This window comes from Macaca fascicularis, chromosome 11 (assembly GCF_037993035.2).
Source record: "Macaca fascicularis isolate 582-1 chromosome 11, T2T-MFA8v1.1".
In the NCBI taxonomy this organism is placed as follows: domain Eukaryota; kingdom Metazoa; phylum Chordata; class Mammalia; order Primates; family Cercopithecidae; genus Macaca; species Macaca fascicularis.
In genome coordinates, this window is record NC_088385.1 from 9,468,544 (window position 1) to 9,480,690 (window position 12,147).

At 44.5% G+C, this 12,147-nt stretch overlaps 1 protein-coding gene and 1 pseudogene across 2 annotated transcripts in view; one reads left to right on the forward strand and one right to left on the reverse strand.

Annotated features, from left to right (window-relative positions):
* Positions 1-12,147, reverse strand: part of LOC141407972 (SH3 domain and tetratricopeptide repeat-containing protein 1-like) — a 217,533-nt gene that overhangs the window by 71,051 nt on the left and 134,335 nt on the right. The gene's annotated exons all lie outside the window — the stretch shown is intronic.
* On the forward strand, positions 2,260-3,912 carry LOC141407981 (uncharacterized; annotated as a pseudogene).

Sequence of the window (12,147 nt, forward strand, 5' to 3'; positions counted from 1 at the left end):
AGACGGGGTTTCACCATGTTGGCCAGGCTGGTCTTGAACTCCTGACCTCAGGTAATCCAACCGCCTTGGCCTCCCTTAGTGCTGGGATTACAGGTGTGAGCCACTGTGCCCGGCCTCTGAGGGTTTTTGTCGTTGTTGTTGTTGTTGTTTGTTTTTTTGGAGACGCTGTCTTTCTCTGTAGCCCAGCTAGAGTGCAGTGGCGCCATCTCTGCTTACTGCAACCTCCGCCTCCCAGGTTCAAGTGATTCTCCTGTGTCAGCCTCCCAAGGAACTGGGATTATAGGCACCCACTACCACACCTAGCTAATTTTTGTATTTTTAGTAAACACGGGGTTTTAGGCCCGGCACAGTGGCTCATGCGTATAATCCCAGCACTTTGGGAGGCCAAGGTGGGTGGATCACGAGGTCAGGAGTTCCAGACCAGCCTGGCCAACATGGTGAAAACCTGTCTCTACTAAAAATACAAAAAAATTAGCTGAGCATGGTGACAGGCACCTGTAATCCCAGCTACTCAGGAGGCTGAGGCAAGAGAATTGCTTGAACCCGGGAGGTGGAGGTTGCAATGAGCCAAGATCTTGCCACTGCACCCCAGCCCAAACGACAATGCGACAATGCGACAATGCGAGACTCTGTCTCAAAAAACAAACAAACAAACGAACAACAAAAAGACGGGATTTTGCCATGTTGGCCAGGCTGGTCTCAACCTCCTGACCTCAGGTGATCGTCCGCCTCAGCCTCCCAAGGTGCTGGGATTACAAGCGTGAGCCACCACTCCCGGCCCATTCCATTTTCTTTTTATTCCCTAAATTTTAATATGTTTGAGTTTGTCTGTTCCTTTATCACTTTTTTCTTACATAAAAAAAATTCTGCCTAATCCTTCATAAAAAAAAAAAAATGTTGCTGTGACTTCTGAAAGTGTTTTGGTTTTTTTTATCTTTCATATTTGAATATATAATAAGTTGACTATTGTTCATGGAATAGAGAAGAATGCAATGCATTTTCCCAAGTAGATGCTAGCCTGGTTTGCCTCATATTTTAATGTGCATGTGATTTCTTTTTCTATTCTACAGTGCCTATTCTCTCATTCATCAGCTTTCCATATAAATGCTGGGTCATTAAGACTTTTTCTTCCCTTGGTCTGCTTGCTCATCTCTCTGCTAATACTGTGCTGTCCTGAATATTTTCGTTTGAAAATCTTAGAAGTATGTTAGACAAGCCATCACTCTTTTTTTAGATGACTAAAAATCATTAGACATTTGTCATTTTTACTCTGTATGAAAAAGTAGTTTTTCTTGCCTAAAACAACCTGATTTGGGAATTTATGTGATTTCATAGGATTAACATCTGGAAGTGGTGACATTAATGTCATTTTAAAAAACATGTGTCATATTTCCTCTTATTCCTTTCTGCCTTGACATTGTGCAATAGAAATTTTAAAAATTATTGTATTAGTATTATTAAATATCAACTATTGGTTTTATTTTCTTCTCAATTGAATTTAATAAGCCTATTGTCTCTTGGTGTAATCACATGGAATGGGCTCAACTGCCCAGTTAACAAGCGACAGCACATGTAAAATATTGTCTACCAGGGAAAGTCATTGAACACTTACTGTTCAGACTGTGTTTTGGCGTCTGGTTCCCTAAGCACCACTGCAGTGACACAAAATAATAGATCTTCAGCAGAAAAAGTTCTGGCAAATATATTGCATAAGTAATTCTTATTCTTATTACTTGGGTTGGTGGAATCCCTTTCAAAATGTAAGTTACTAATACAAACGAAGATTGAACTTTGTGAGCAGGCATTTTTAAGAATAAGTAGTCTCAGGACTGATAATATTAACTCACTTATGCACATCAGGTAGGACTTTATTATGGCACATACTAGAAATGTACAAAGTGAAGTTACAAGGTAACTCCTGGCAGCACATCTTACTCCCTGGATTCTCTAATGAGATGGGTGTTTCTACTTTGCTGTTGTCTTTTTGAAAAGTTCAATTCTAGCATTAGTACTGCCGTGTGGGAGGGAGTATGTGTGAACAGAGTAAGAGTTGTGACAATCAAGTCATAGAATATATGCTTGGAAATTTTAGAATCATGTACATAGCTTATGAATTGAGTATAGGTTCCCAGGGCTGTCAGTCTCACCTATCCTTCTATACATATGTGTGGAATGTTCTAGGACTCCGTGGCTTTTGAGGATGTGGCTGTGAACTTTACCCAGAAGGAATGGGCTTTGCTAGATTCTTCTTAGAAGAATCTCTACAGAGAAATGATGCAGGAAATCTGCAGGAATCTGGCTTCTGTAGGTGAGAATGACAACACATTTCACTTAATTACAGAAGTATTTCCCTATCATCAGTGCTATTTGTGATTTGGAATGTGGCAAGGGAATGATTTGGTGAAGAAATCAGACATGGGCACTGTGTACAATGAACATGAAATCTAGTAATGTTTCTACAGTTTGTAATAATTCATGATAATTTTGTGGGTCTGCATTTTAGGAAACAAATGGAAAGACCAGTATATTGAAGATCACTTCGAAAAACCTGGGAAAGATATAAGATAATTTGCACTGAGAAGAGGAAATAAAGTCCTCTGAAAGAATCTTAGCATGTCATGAACTTAAAAACAAGCAATCAAAACAAATAAGAGTCACTGTAAATTTATTTCTTTTTAGAAAAATTTCACCCAAAATGTAACGTACTTCAGTGTAGCAGTCAGTGTTTGGAAAACAGTTTACTTGAAAATAGTACTACAAAATTGTGTATATGAATCTTACTATGTTGGTCATAGCCATGCAGGTGGTAGGTGTGTTTTCAGTAGTAACCCATTTACTTTCAAATAATTCGGTCATGGCAAAAAAAAAAAAAAAAAAAAGGCATTTTCCCTGGTATTGGCAGCAGTGTAAGTCCAAGACCTATTAATAAGTAGAAAGTTACTAAACCAAGCAATAAAAATGTGCTTGTCATTTTTTTACAGAAATCATATGTCACAGAGACTGTGTGAAAGCAAAGAAGGTAGTCAGTATGATGGACAAGTTGTCAGCCAAATTCCAAATCTTGATCTGAATGAGAACATTTCTACTGGATGAAAGCAATGTGAATGTAGTATTTGTGGAAAAGTCTTTGTACGTCATTCCCTCCTTAATAGGCACATCCTAGCTCACTCAGGATACAAACCATATGGGGAGAAGCAATATAAATGTGAACAGTGTGGGAAATTCTTCGTTTCTGTTCCAGGTGTTAGAAGACACATGATAATGTATAGTGGAAATCCAGCTTATAAATGTACGATATGTGGGAAAGCTTTTCATTTTCTCAATTCAGTTGAAAGACATCAGAGAACTCACACAGGAGAAAAACCCTATAAATGTAAATAGTGTGGTAAAGCGTTCACTGTTTCCGGTTCTTGTCTAATACATGAATGAACTCACACTGGAGAGAAACCCTACGAATGTAAGGAATGTGGGAAAACATTCAGATTTTCTTGTTCTTTTAAGATGCATGAAAGGACTCACACTGGAGAAACACCCCATAAATGTACCAAATGTGATAAAGCCTTCAGCTGTTCCACTTCCCTTCGTTACCATGGAAGCATTCATACTGGAGAGAGACCCTAGGAATGTAAACAATGTGGCAAAGCCTTTAGTCAATTGAGTTCCCTTTGTAACCATAGAAGTACTCATACTGGAGAGAAAGCCTATGAATGTAAACAGTGTGACCAAGCCTTCAGTCGCCTCAGTTCCCTTCACCTCCAGGAAAGAATTCATACTGGAGAAAAACCCTATGAATGTAAGAGGTGCGGTAAAGCCTACAGTCGTTCCAGTCACCATACTCGCCATGAAAGGAGTCATGATACAGAGGCTGCGTGTAGTGACTCAGCCTATAATCCCAGCAATTTGGGAAGCTAAAGTGTGTGTATTGCTGGAGCCCAGGAGTTCATAACTAGCCTGGATTAAAACAATGTGAAACAACCTGGGCAACATGGTGAAACCCTGTCTCTACAAAAAATAAAATAATGCCGGGCACGGCGGCTCACTCCAGGTACTCAGGAGGCTGAGGCAGAAGAATGGCGTGAATCCAGGAGGTGGAGCTTGCAGTGAGCCGAGATTGCACCACTGCACTCCAGCCTGGGCAACAGAGCGAGACTCCATCTCGAAAGAAAGAAAGAAAGAAAGAAAGAAAGAAAGAAAGAAAGAAAGAAAGAAAGAAAGAAAGAAAGAAAGAAAGAAAGAAAGAAAGAAAGAAAATAATTAGCTGGGCATGGTGGCACATTTCAGTTGTCTTAGTTCTTTTTCAAGGACATAAAAAGCTACGGGGGGTTGGGGGAAATCCTGTGCATGCCGATCACGGGGTCAGGAGATCGAGACCATCCTGGCCAACATGGTGAAACCTCGTCTCTGCTAAAAATACAAAAATTAGCTAGGTGTGGTAGCATATGCTTACAATCCCAGCTACTCAGGAGACTGAGGCAGGAGAATCACTTGAACCCAGGAGGCGGAGGTTGCAGTGAGCCGAGATTGTGCCATGGCACTCCTGCCTGGCGACAGAGTGAGACCCCATCTCAAAAATAAATAAATAAATAAATAAATAAATAAATAAAGCCCCTTGAATGTAAGAAATGTGGTAAAACATTTACTCTTTCCCATTCCCTCAAAAACATGAAAGAGCTCACACTGCAGAGAAACCTTAAGAATGTAGGAAATGTGGTCAAGCCTTCAGATTTTCCTGTTTTTGAAGATTTGGGAGGACTCAGAGTGGAGAAAAGCCTTTTTAATTTTAAAAATTTTAAAAATTTAAATTTGTGGTAAGGCCTTCAGTTGTGTTAGTTCCATTTGAAGACATCAGCTCATTCCTGAGAAAAACCCTATGAATGTCCCGAATGTGGGAATGTTTCATTTCCCTCATACCCACTGAAGGACATATGAAAATGCACACTGTAGCTGGCTGGACCTTGTAAATACAAGAACGTATACAGGATTAAAACTCTAATAGTTTAGAAACGGCAAGAATATTTTCAGTTTTCAGATTTACTTGAAAAGTCATGTGAAAACTCCCACTGGAAAGAAGTTCTATAAGTGAAGCTTTTCTAATTTGGAAAGCCTGATGCAAATTAATTATCGTGCAGTGCTTGAAAAAAATGTATGAAATTTAACACAAGTTACAAGTGTATTGTTTTTATCAGTGGCTTATTCTTAAAGAGTCTTGAGTATGCATTTCATCTTGTTTTGCAGGGAAACCTTGAGGTGAGAGTTCTGTCAATGCTCTTTAAGCAGTAGTACTTGAATTTCAGAGATAATGATATTTTCTTAAGTTTGTTGGTAGAATGTTTGTCTCTTCATTTGATAATGTGCTGGATTCATGGTTGAATTTTGATGTTTTTCTAATATGTAAATAAGTTTAATTTTTTTTTTTTTTGAGATGGAGTCTCACTCTGTTGCCCAGGCTGAAGTGTGGTGGTGTGATCTTGGCTCACTACAACCTCCGCCTCCTGGGTTTAAGTGATTCTCCTGCCTCAGCCTCCTGAGTAGCTGGGACTACAGGTGCCCACCACTACGTCCAGCTAATTCTTTGTATTTTTAGTAGAGACAGGGTTTCGCCATGTTGGCTATTCTGGTCTTGAACTCCTGACCTCATGATTTGCCCGCCTTGGCCTCCCAAAGTGCTGGGATTGCAGGCATGAGCCACCGCACCCGACCAGATAAGTTTCATTTGTATGTATTGTCCTCTGATTAATGGACCAGTGAACAATGATTGTGAATTGTTAGGATTGTCTTACTAGCCTCATTTGGCAAATTTTGGTTATCCCTTGTCCATTACACATATTCCACCATTTTTTATTAAAGGAAAAACTACTCTTGATGTAAAGATGTTTATTTTTTGCTAATAATGAGTTGGTATTAATTCCTAAGTACATAAACTTTACCATAGAGTATCATCTCGTGAGTTCTTTGCATCTGTTGCCCTTTATTCTTTATGATTTCTGTCGTTATTTGGATCGTTCACTTTGAATGAAGGAGAGAGAATTGAAATAGGACAATATGTTGCAACCAATCAGAGGGAAGAGACATTCAGTCTCTCAGTCACATATGATAGTGTTGGGCTTTTCATCGATGCCTTTGGTATTGTAGTAGATAGTATTACACCATTATGGTATTATAATTTATATACTGTATTTTATAGTATTACAGTCTTACCAGTCAGTGTCACATGATTCAGTTCCCTACCAGCCAACAGACAAGCCAATCACATCCTCCTGTAGGAACAAAGGAGCATGCTCGGCCGGGTGCGGTGGCTCACGCCTGTAATCCCAGCACTTTGAGGGGCTGAGGCGGGCGGATCAGGAGGTCAGGAGTTTGAGACCAGCCTGACCAACATGGTGAAATCCCATCTCTACTAAAACTACAAAAATTAGTCGGGCGTGGTGGCATGTGCCTGTCCTCCCAGCTACTCAAGAGGCTGAGGCAGGAGAATCTCTTGAACCCAGGAGGCAGAGGTTGCAGTGAGCTGAGATTGTACCTTTACACTCTGGCCTGGGTGACAGAATGAGATTGTCTAAAAAAAAAAAAAAGAAACCATTGCAATGAACACATTTTTGCCAATGAGAAATAAACTTGTTTATTCCATGTTTTCAGGGTTCAATGAACTCTTGGAAAGCATTTTCTGCATCCTGCTGGTTGTGTAAGTGTTTTCCCTGCAAAAAGTTGTCAAGATGCTTAAAGAAGTGGTAGTTGGTTGGCGAGAGGTCAGATGAATATGGCAGATGAGGCAAAACTTCATAGCCCAGTGTATTCAACTTTTGAAGCCCTGGTTGTATGACATGTGGTCAGGCGTTGTGTAGAACTGGGCCCTTCCTGTTGACCAGTACTGGCTCCAGATGCTGTAGTTTTCTGTGCATCTCATCGAATGGCTTGGCATACTTCTCAGATGTAATGATTTCACCAGGATTCAAAAACTGTAGTGGATCAGAAGACCAGCAGCTGACCACCAAACAGTGACCATGACCATTTTGGTGCAAGCTGGACTTTGGGAAGTGGTTTGGAGCTTCTTCTCAGTTCAACCACTGAGCTGGCTGTTGTATGAAATCCACTTTTCGTGGCATGTCATAATCTGATCAAGAAATGGTTCATTGTTGTTTCACAGAATAAGAGAAGATGGCACTTGAAAAGAATGCTTTTTAAAATATTTGGTCAGCTCATGAGGCACCCACTTATCAAGCTTTTCCAACTTTCCAACTGGCTTCAAATGCCAGATGACCATAGAATGGTCGACATTCAGTTGTTTGCCAACTTCTCGTGTGGCTGTAAGAAGATCAAATTCACTGGTTGCTCTCAATTGGTCGTTATCAACTTCCGGCGGCTGCCCACTACGCTCCTCATCTTCAAGGCTCTCGCCTCCTTTGCAAAATTTCTTGAACCACTGCGCTGTACATTACTTAGCAGTTCCTGGGCCAAATGCGTGCATATTGTGAGGTGTCTCCCCTGCTTTAGGACCCATTTTGAACTCAAATAAGAAGGTTGCTTGAATTTGCTTTTTGCCTGACATCATTTCTATAGTCTAAAATAAATAAGTCATTAGAAAAAAAAAAAAAAGACAAGAAATGCCAATTAAAATGATGAATAACATAACCACATTTATTTAAGAGTGTATTCCAGTATCAAACAGCAAATTCCAAGAATGCAAAAACTGCCATTACTTTTGTACTCACCTTATAGTAATTTGTGTGATTTCTTCTTTTCTTTGTTAGCCTGGCTTGATAGTGACCAATTTTGTTGATCTTCATGAAGAAACAGCTTTGTTCTATTGCGTTCTTCTGTTGATTTTCTGTTTTCAGTGCCATTGACTTCTCATCTTGTTCTTATTTCTTTTGAGTGAATTTGGCTTATATTGTTCTTTTTCTTTTTCTTTCTTCTTTTGTTTTTTTTTTTTTTTTTTTTTTTTTTTTTTGAGACTTAGTTTCTCTCTGTCGTCCAGGCGACCTTGCTCTGTCGCATGAGGTCAGGAGATCAAGACCATCCTGGCTAACAAGGTGAAACCCCGTCTCTACTAAAAATACAAAAAATTAGCCGGGCGTGGTGTCAGGTGCCTGTAGTCCCAGCTACTCAGGAGGCTGAGGCAGGAGAATAGCATGAACCCAGGAGTTGGAAATTGCAGTGAGCCGAGATCGTGCCACTGCACTCCAGCATGGGTGACAGAGCAAGATTCCGTCTCAAGAAAAGAAAAAAAAGAAAATGTATTAGCTGGGCATGGCGGTGCATGCCTGTAATCTCAGCTATTCGGGAGGCTGAGGCAGGAGAATTTCTTGAACTGAGAGCCGGGAGGCAGAGGTTGCAGTGAGCCGAGATCATGCCACTGCAGGCCAGTGTGGGCTACAGAGCGAGACTCTCTCTCAGAAAAAAAAAAATAATAATAACATATATATATATATACACACACACACAGACACACGCACATTTTTACATATATATATATATGAAGTATATCCTATGAGAGTAGGTGTTCCAGAAAACCTCATTTACACACAGAATCTGAATGGGGGCCCATGTCACACCCGCCATTTTTTCATCTTTGCGGCTGGGCGTTTCTCCTCTTCTCTGCTGGACTCTGCTGTTTCCCACAAGGTCTTCAGATAGTCTGCCCTGAATCCTACAACTAGGAGATGAGAAACACAGAGTGACACCAGCAGGAGAACATAAACATGCGGTGATAGTTGTCCTCCTCCTGCAGAGTCCAGTGCAGCTGGTGCCCTAGCTAAGCCTGGGGGCCAGCATGCCCGATGGTAGTCTGGGAATGCTGCCGTCAGGGTCCCCACAATGGGCACCCAGCCTGTGCCCTTGCACTCTGCATGACCGTGACCATTGTCACCTCAAAGTCCCTGGGTACAGATCAATGCATCCTACCAGAGCTGCATGTGAGGAAGGACCACGTGAGTCCCGGGAAAGAACTGAGGCCCTGCAGGGGGAGGTGGCTAGGACTGAGACCTGATACCTGTGTGGAGAATCGTCTGTGGGTGTGAGTGGCACTGTGGGGTCAACTCCCGGGTTCTGCTGCTCCCCCTCCTCAAAGATTAGGTCCTGAGCTGGGGCTGGCGTGTGTGTGGCACCTGGAACTGTAGGGCCACCACCCATGTGTGAGGCCATCATGGGGACCTGAACACGGTGTCGTCTGCAGACCCCACCCGTCCATTGGCCCCAATTCCTGGCCAGCTTCTGCCAAGGTGAGACGGTGGAATTTGGAAGGTGGGTATAAGCTGAAGCCTGTCCCCCAGTGGCTGACGTACAGGGTGACACTCTCTGTGTCGGGGAAAGAGAGATCAGACTGTTATTGTGTCTATGGAGAAAGACGAAGACATAAGAAAGTCCATTTTGATCTGTACTAAGAAAAATTCTTCTGCCTTGAGATGCTGTTCATCTGTAACCCCAGCCCCAATCCTGTGCTCACAGAAGCATGTGCTGTGTTGACTCAAGGTTGAATGGATTTAGGGCTATGCAGGATGTGCCTTAGTGAAAATGTGTTTGCAGGCAGCATGCTTGATAAAAGTCATCACCATTCTCCAGTCTTGAGTACCCAGGGACACAGTGCACTGCGGAAAGCGTCAGGGACCTCTGCCCAAGAAAGCCTCGGTATTGTCCAAGGTTTCTCCCCACTGAGGCAGCCTGAGATATGGCCTCCTGGAAAGAGAAAGACCTGACCGTCCCCCAGTCCGACCCCCATAAAGGGTCTGTGCTGAGGAAGATTGGTGAAAGAGGAAGGCCTTTTTGCCCTTCAAGAGAAGGCATCTGTCTCCTGCTCATCCCTGGGAATGGAATGTCTCGGGGTAAAACCTGACCATACATTCTATTTACTGAGATAGGAGAAAACCGTCTTATGGCTGGAGGTGAGACATACTGGCGGCAATACTGCTCTTTACTGTATGGAGATGTTTGTGTAAAGTCAAACATCAATCTGGCCGACGTGCACATTGAGGTACAGCACCTTTCCTTAAACTTATTTATGACACAGAGTCCTTTGCTCACATGTTTTCCTGCTGACCCTCTCCCCACCACTACCCTGTAATCCTGCCACATCCCCCTTGCTGAGATAGTAGAGATAGTGATCAATAAATACTGAGGGAACTCCAGAGACCGGTGCCGGTGCGGGTCCTCCATATGCTAAGCGCAGGACCCCTGGGCCCACTTTTCATCCTCTATACTTTGTCTCTGCATCTTATTTCTTTTCTCAGTCTCTCGTCTCCACCTTTCGAGAAATACCCACAGGTGTGGAGGGGCAGGCCCCCTTCACTCATGCCACCCTTGCCCTCACCTAGCTCTCTCATACCTGGGATTCTAAGGGGTCTGCCCCAGGGTTGCATGCCCACTGCCAATCAAAGGTGAGCACGTCGATGCCTCCTGGATGTGGGGTTACTGGTGGTCAAGGCCTGGCAGTGTGTGGAGGATCTTCTCAGAGGGGCCATGGGGCCAGGGATGGGGCAGTAACTCCACCCTGCACAGGAACCACAGTCCCCAGCCAAGCCGGCCCAAGTATTCCAGGTGCTGTCCACCCCGCATGCACACGTCCAGGCTCCAGGTGGCCTGGCAGAGAGGGATGGCCTGGTGGGCAGCTGAGAAGCCAGAATGAAGGGGACGTGCACTGCCATCCGCAGTCTGGCAGCCAGGAGCAGGGAGGCTGTGGTCTGGTGAGCGAGGGGGATTGGGGAAGAGCGGGCAGCCCAGTCGGCCTGATTTACCAGTGAATGAGCTGTGGGCGGAGCTGCTCCTGGCTGAGGGCTTGGGTTGGGGCAGTATGTTTGGACCTCCTGGGCTCCAGGCTGCCAGGTGCCTTCCCAGGGTCTGAATGTCCTACTGTGACCTGTTTCCTCACCTGGCCCAGAGGACAGATAGGGAAGGCTTCTTTTGAGGATAAGGCAGGGTAATCCCTGTAGGCCCTCATTAGCTTGCCTATCCTCCAGGTCTTTTTGATTTCTTTTTTCTCTTCTTTGTTATGAGACTCTGGAGAATTGTCCTCCAGCCTGTCTTCAGCTGGGGAGGTGGAAAGGCTGGACCTTGCCCTTGGCTTCAGGGCCCCTTCTGGGTGCCCCCTCCTCCTAGGGTTTTTAAAAGCATATACTTGGCAACATACCCTGTACCTGAAAGAGCTGCAGAGAACCTCCTGCATGTCCAAACCAGAACACTTTGTTCCCTGACCCTCATCACACCCCAAAGCCCAAATCCTTTCAGGTGGCCAGCTTCAGACAAGAGTCTGAACTCAATGCTTGTTTTCTGGGGTCTACAGAGGCCCGTATGATGGGGCTATCTCCATTCTACCCCTGTGCCTCCCCCAATCCATTAGGAGCCTCAATTCCAGTGATCCCTAACTGGCAGCAAGGTTCCCCAGGCAAGGAATGCAGCCCTCCCCAAGATGCTGGCCTGGCCATGTCCCAATGGACATCAGTCCTAGAGCAAGAGGTCCAAGGCAGGGAGTTTCACCCCCCATTTCTCCAGGTGTGGTGACCTTTCTGGGTTCCTAGCCTTCAAGATGGGATTTTTACACTGTACCACAGTGGGGGAAACTGAGGCACAGGGCTGGTGAGCAGTAAAGAAAGAAAACCTCTGTGACAAGGAAATATGTCCCTTGCCCAGCACAGCCACTCCAGGATAGCACCCTTTGGGATGTACCGCTGAGCTGTTCTTGGCACGTGGCATGGCAGATTGTGGAGTTGGGGGTGGGGGTGTGGCAGGAGCAGGTAATTTTGGACCCACCATGGGGAGGAATGGGACATTGCCCCTTTCCCCACACCTTGGGCACAGCAGCAATTTTCTTCTCTGATGTGTGTGGGCACCAATGCCTATGTGGGTGTGGGTGCGTCCTCCCCTTTTGTTGATGAAGAACCTTCCTGCAGCCGTTGGGGTGGGTATGGGCACCAGGTGTGCCTGGCAGCAGGGTGGTGCCTGTGGAGGCTTGGCTGCTATATATCTCACTGCCACCTCCCCAGGGGAAGCAGACCCTGTGCCCTTAGTGCCCCTCATGCCCAGTCCCTCACATTCTTCACTTGGCATCCCCCTGCCTGATTCTCCCAACTCAGCCCCTGCCAGGTTTCTCCAGGGGCTGTGGGCCCTGGGATGGGATCAAAGGAGGCAGCAACTGTGCTGCCTGACTCTACCTGAAGT